This window comes from Anser anser, assembly GCF_964211835.1.
Source record: "Anser anser genome assembly, chromosome: 3".
Taxonomy (NCBI): Eukaryota; Metazoa; Chordata; class Aves; order Anseriformes; family Anatidae; genus Anser; species Anser anser.
Window position 1 is genome coordinate 42,613,380 of NC_139722.1, and position 5,878 is coordinate 42,619,257.

General features: G+C 36.2%; 1 long non-coding RNA gene across 3 annotated transcripts; it reads right to left on the reverse strand.

Annotated features, from left to right (window-relative positions):
- Positions 1 to 914: 914 nt before the first annotated feature.
- LOC310897731 lies at positions 915 to 4,921 on the reverse strand. 3 transcript variants are annotated; one of them, XR_014582510.1, is made up of 4 exons: positions 3,714 to 4,921; positions 3,159 to 3,215; positions 2,530 to 2,713; positions 915 to 1,696 (listed from the first exon to the last, which is right to left on the reverse strand). It is a non-coding gene; the product is annotated as an uncharacterized lncRNA (long non-coding RNA). The 3 variants fall into 3 exon arrangements; XR_014582509.1 differs by having other exon boundaries at positions 915 to 2,713; positions 4,690 to 4,921; XR_014582511.1 differs by having other exon boundaries at positions 915 to 2,713.
- Between the last annotated feature and the right edge of the window lie 957 nt (positions 4,922 to 5,878).

Sequence of the window (5,878 nt, forward strand, 5' to 3'; positions counted from 1 at the left end):
GATGGGCTGGATAAATATTCAGTTGTTTTCCTGGAACATATCAAGAATGTTAATCAGAAATGTTTTCGGTATGGTGTCAGCCTTTTGCCTTTTTGGCTTTGTGGATCATAGCTGCTCCGTGTTGTTAAATACCAGACATTCACATTCTTTCATTTTGTAGTCAGCAAGATTTTTTTTTTTTTTCCTAAAAGAAATTGTAATGAGAAAGCTGTCTCACTACACTTTTAGAAAGTTCACAGTTTAAATTACTGGAACCTTGGTGTAGTGTAATAATCTCTTCCTTTGTACTCTACTTTTTTGACGTAACTTTCTTCTGGAAATTTGATCATCTATTTTATTATAGTATTTTGTTGTTGTTGCTGTTTGGTCTTTTTTTGTTGTTTGTTGGTTGTTTTTTTTGCTTAATTCTCTCTTCCCCCTCCCCCTCTTTTTTTTCTTTTTTTTTTCTTTTTTTTTTCTTTTTTTTTCTTTTTTTTTTCCCTCTCTTCTCCATCTTTACTATCATGTTTTGTGTTTTGTTTATGCCCTTTCTCACATATAAAGCTCAAGTTTTACATTTTATTTACATTTTTACAATTTATTTACATTTTATTTAATTTACATTTGATTCATAGGTAGGTTTGGGGCTTGGACATAGCTGTGAAGGACTACTTTTAAATTTTTTCTCAGTTAACTCATACAAATTTTCAAAAATGGATCTCCTGGAGCTTCATAAAAGTGAAATACTTGGTGAATCAGTACTTGCAATCACCATTCTCAGAAGGCTGGGAGAGTGTTATATGTTCATTTATTTATTTCCTACCAGTAATCATAACTTATGGGGGGCTGGGGAGAGGGGGGGATGGAGTAAATCACAAAAAGTGAGTTATAATAATAGTAAACCAAAGCAGAGATAAGTGTTAATTGTTGCTCTTAAAAAAAAAAAAAAAAAAAAAAAAAAAAGGATAGCAGCAATTTTGAATATATGTATACAGATGATTAAATTTATCCTGAAGACAAATAGTACTTTTTTTTTTTTTGAATTGAAAGGCATTTTGAAGGTGACAGAAGAAAACATAGTCTCTCTCTTTTTTTTTTTCAACTGGCGTAAAATATGTAAATTAAAAACAAAATAGCAGAAATATTGACATTCAAATGTTGCTCTCTACAACTACTTGAGAGGAAGTTGTGGGGAGCTGGAGGTCAGCCTCTTCTTACAGATAACCAGTGACAGAACTAGAGGGAATGGCCTCAAGTTGTACCAGGGGAGGTTTAGTTAGAAATTAGGAGACATTTCTTAGAAAGAGTAGTCAGGCATTGGGATGGGTTGTCCAGGGAAGTGGTGGAGTCACTGTCCCTGGGAGTGATTAAGGAAAGGTTGGACCTGGTACTTAGAGACATGGTTTAGTGGGTGTCATTGGTAGTAGGGTGATGGTTGGACCAGATGATCTTGAAGGTTTTTTCCAACCTTAATGATTCTATTATGATTGTATGATGATTCTATGATTCTAACTAGAGAAAAAAGAAAAAAAAAAAGTGAAATAAAACAGGAAGGTCCTTTTTAAAGATATGAATATTAGCATGTTGTACCTCACTAAGCAAATACATCTGAAAAGTATAAGTATCTAGGGTGAGGCTTGGACTCAGAAGGTCTTGCCGTTCTTCCATCTGCTCTGGCTTCTCTGTGACACACAGCAAACCTCTTCCTGCTCCCTGCCTGCAAAATAGAGACAAAAATATTTAGAGAGGAAATCAGCAACAGCACTTAAGCTGCTGATCTCACCCTAAGAAAGGATGCCTAGGCTGCTAGTGATTGTAACTGTGGAAACATATTTCTGGTACTTGCACCACTGTGGTGAAAAATTAAACTCATCTCCTGTGCTTAGAATTCCTGTGCATGTCCCTTTGCAAGGGGTTGTACTGGGTCTGGCTGGGATGGAGTTAACCTTCCCTGCAGTAGCCCATACAGCGTTTTGCTCTGCACAACATAGAATGTTTTGTCTATTGCTGAGTGGTGCTGGCACAGCACCAAGACTCCCACCAAATCCCCCAAAACCAGTAGGCTTTGGGTGGGCAAGACGTAGGGAGGAGACATCACCATGGCAGCTGACCTAAACTGACCAAAGGAAAATTCCATACCATATCATGTCACACTCAGCAATAAAAGGTGGGAAAGGGGAAGGAGAGGGGGGGGCTCTTGTTATGGATACATCTATCCTCCCAAACAACTGATGTGTGTATTGAGGCCCTGCTTGCCAGGATGTTGCCAAATATCATGAATTGATGGGAAGTAGAGATTTTTTTTTCCTCTCTTTTTTTTTCCCCCTCTTCCTTTCTCCTTTAATTAAATTATCCTATTATTCTTATTCTTATTCTTATTTATTTTTTCCAGCACACTTTCGTCTCCTGTTCTTCTTCTGAGGAAGGGGACTGAGAGAGTAGTTGTGGTGGAGTTTTGCTGCTCAGCTGGGTAAAACCACCACAGAGGTCGTAACAGCTGAGTCCTAGCTATGTTCATTCTCTGTTTATTGCTGTCCAAAATGCACCTACAGGTGGATATGGACTTCTTTTCCTTTCTGAAGATGCTGTATGAAGGCAGGAGATCATGGGCTGTCATCACGATCCTTTGGTTGGAGTGTGGCATCTGGACGGGCTCTTGGCTGTTCCCTTGTGTATATGTGCACACATGCAATCTAGTTCCTCACTTTTTTACAGTTAATGTAGTCATTTCCACCTGGATAAAACAAAAGCAGAGTGGGCATGAATTGCTGAATGATTCTATGGGAAGCAAGGCAAAGGCAAAGTCAAGCAGCAAATTAGGAAGTGTTTTGTGGTGACAGTGGTAAAGCTATGACTAGTGCTTCTTTTCGGGACACTGGTTTTTGAGCTTTTGCATTTCCACAAACCTGCTGACTACACAGTACTGCTGCCATTTTGTGTTCTAGCTGGAACACCCCAGGAGGAGAAAAATCTTACTCCAGTGTATATGCAAGAGACCTTACTATTGTTTTTCTTTGTAGGTTTTACTAAAGCTAATCTAAAGCAAAAAATAAAGTGGCATGTCTCTGTGGATCATCTCTATTATTTCATTTACTAAACTGTAGAAATATTTTAAAGAAAATAAAATCTTTATAAAAGACAACAATGAAAAATATTAGCCTTTTAAATGTCTAACTTACTAGCTGCTGGTCCAAGATCTTTTACATCACATTTTGAAGTACTGTCTCCTACAAATGCTGCAAAGAATCAAGGAAAAAGTAAAACAAATGAGACACACAGATAGGTTTGAAAATTAATCAAGAAGAAAATGACAGTATTCTTGATGACTAAGCTAATTATCAGGGGTGAAATGAAAGATGACAAGACAGAATAAGCTATATCAGACTTAGTGGCACAGTACATTGCTTAGCTAAGCAAAGACCCTTTTAATGGTACAGAAAACATTAGAGACTTTTTTTTTTTTTTAAATAATAATGGAGAACAAGAGTGTTCTCAGTAATTAATATCATAGATGCCATTTGCTTCATTCTTCAAATACTCTTCAAAAATAATCTTTTCAGGCAATTAAAAACAGTAAGTACAGTGATAAAGTACAAGAGCTTGTTATTTTGAAATAAATAATTAAATAAATGGGAGTGTGATAACACTGGGTTGCCACACAGGTTCCACTGGTGTTCTAAAATAGTTTCAATGAACTGAATGTGAACAAGTAACTGGTAGTAGAGAAAGCTTACAGGTTCAAAATTCAATATATTCATATTTAATTTGATTTTTTTTCCCCTCAAAATACTTCTTCAGCTGTTTTACCCTGCACCTTATAAGTTACTTTGGAAAAGTCTCCATCTTTTTCCACCTCCTCAATTCCCATCTAGCCACCTGTGGTGTCCTTAAAAGCCATTCTCTTCTGCCTAACTCTGTAAGCTTCTGCACACACAAAGATGCTGAAGCTGGATCCCACCAGCAATTAATGAGTTGCTGAAGTCTTTGTTCAAGCTAAAATTCCTGAGAGTTTAACACCCTGACAAGAGAAAAGCTTTCTTACTGCAAGAGCACTATTCTTTAGTTTCAGGTTATGCCCAGATTAAAAACAAACAAACAAACAAACAAAACAAAACAAAACAAAAAACAATAAAACAAACAAAACAAAGCAAAACAAAAAATAAAACAAACAAACAAACAAACAAAATAATGACAGATTACATAGCAGAACAGACCTGGATGTATACATCATCACCAGACAATGCACTATCTTTCTTTCTCACCTCTAATATTTGAAACATTCATAAATGAAGGAACAGTTCCAAAGAAACACTGAGAGAGACAGATTAGTGCCAGAGTAGCCTATAGACTATCATGAGAACAGTCATATTAAACATAAAATGCTCAAGATCATGTAATTATTTCTTTTCTTCACTCAAAATATTCTGGTAGTGGGGATGACCTTGAAGGTTGTAGATTAACTTATATTTATGCCTTGAACATCACATAGGGGATTTAAGTTTCCTACAGCCTTGGTGGGTAACCCAACAGGCTACTAAATATTCCTTCTGTCTTCAGATTTTTATTTTGAGCTTTGGTCCTTTCTAAAAGAAAATACAGCAAAACACCTGTCTTGCCATAACAGAGAACTTTCCACAGGACCTTAATTCCACATCAATGTTTAAAATTCAAGAAAGGAAGATACATATTATTTCAGAAATGCTTACTTACCTCTGGCTACTTTTACCAGGTGTCTCCAAGATCTTCTCTGCACATCAGTCATAATTAGCTCAAATACTGTCTTGTGTCATTAGTTTCTAAAATTCTCTTTCTCAGATATCTAAATCTGATCAACTAATCTAAAGGTTATTGAAGATTATATTAGGCATGAAGTATTACTGTGGCTAAATACATTTGATGATCTGATGAATCAGAAGCTCAAAGAAAACGCCCCCCTGCCCCACCCCACACCAAAAACTCTCACTTAAGCCTAAGAAAACAGGTTGAAAGGACCCTCTTGGTACTTACCTGGGTGGGATTCACAATACAATGTGAATACCTCTGGATGTTTTACTCATGCAGTGCTGAAGGAAATTAATCTTCATTCCAAATGCTGCAACTGGTCATCATGGAGTCTATTTGCTTGGCCCTGGTTATAACAGCTCTGTAGTTCAAAGTATTTTCATTGCAGAGAAATCTTCAGTAAATGCACTAGAAGTTATTCCTTATCTATTACAAATATATAATGGTAGTGTCAGATAACATACCTCTTTACTTCTGTTCATCTAGGCAGAGTTCACAAGAGAAAGAGGTGTGATACAGTTTGACATAGAAGTACACCACTCCATTTAAATAGTCTATTTTTTCTTCACTGTAAAAGGCTTGATTAGATGGGTATCTAACTCACTCAATAATAACACTGTAGTTGTGAGGCTCCCTGCCAGACAGGTGGAGTCCCAATTTCTTGGAATTGCAGAGTAGTTCAGTGGGAGCTATACTAAACCAATTCTGCTTTTGAAAATCCAACCTATTTGGTTTACACTAAAACAAGTTAAATATCAAATACGTTTTATCTCCAAACAAATGACTAACAAGAAAAAAATATACATTAAGAAAAAAGATTTAAGATGGCAAAATCAACTTGCTTTTCAAAGAATGATTCAGGTATGTAACAGAAATCAAAAAGAAAACAGGAATTATAAAACACAACTACAATATTTACAGTGTACTTTATCTTCAGTTCATTGTGTAAGAGAGGCTTAATAGGAGCTGTAAGAAAATGCAGTACATTATACTGAAATTAACTTTTCTCCATAATGGTTGGGTCTTGTAGAAACATACCAGCTGCTGAGGCTGGCAGACTTTTTACAGTCCTTGCTTGCAATTCAGAAATAATTTGGTTTTGGAAAAATCAAGAGTA